Consider the following 701-nt stretch of genomic DNA (forward strand, 5'->3'; position numbering starts at 1 on the left):
CGGTCCTTCGTTGCTGGTCGATCTTGTTGTAGAGGTCCTTCACGGTAAATCCCACTCTCCTATATCCCCCGCTCTGTTCGACCATATACTCATAGGCGTGACAAGGTCTAATTGACACCCTTGTCATCGTATTTGTTAGAGCCAAAGATTCCTCGCCAACATGTCGATTAGTACGAATGAGGAGGATTTGGTTGCTAGTTGCCAGCATGTGATTATGCTGAGGAATGAATGCCTTCACCACATAAACTTTGGTTGCCTCACTGTATCCAATCCTCAGTTTAGCTCCACATAATGTTCTTGTCTCTCTCCGAGCATAGCGACTGCTTTCTCCTTGTTCCAAGGACTTGGTTGCTTTTCGGGTTCCTTCCTTGTTGCAGACCCACTCCCTCCTCCGAATCAAACCATTAGACTCACCCTTGTCACTCTTCCTTATACCAAACCCAACTGCCACAGAATAGGCAGCATAGAAACTTTCTGCCTCATCAACTGTATTGAATGTCATGGCTTCAATATCAGAAACTGAAAAGCTTCCATGTCTTGGGACGTGTACCTTTACATCCTCAAAACCCGAAGAAGGTTGTTCTTCATTCTCTGATGGATCCATGGTTGGTTGTTCTTCATTCCCAGATGCATCCATACCTGTGTTTCAATCAATATTTGCTTAACAAACTAAATCTAAACAACAAACATAAAGAGATACT

The sequence above is a fragment of the Fragaria vesca genome, linkage group LG7, assembly GCF_000184155.1.
Source record: "Fragaria vesca subsp. vesca linkage group LG7, FraVesHawaii_1.0, whole genome shotgun sequence".
NCBI lineage: Eukaryota > Viridiplantae > Streptophyta > Magnoliopsida > Rosales > Rosaceae > Fragaria > Fragaria vesca.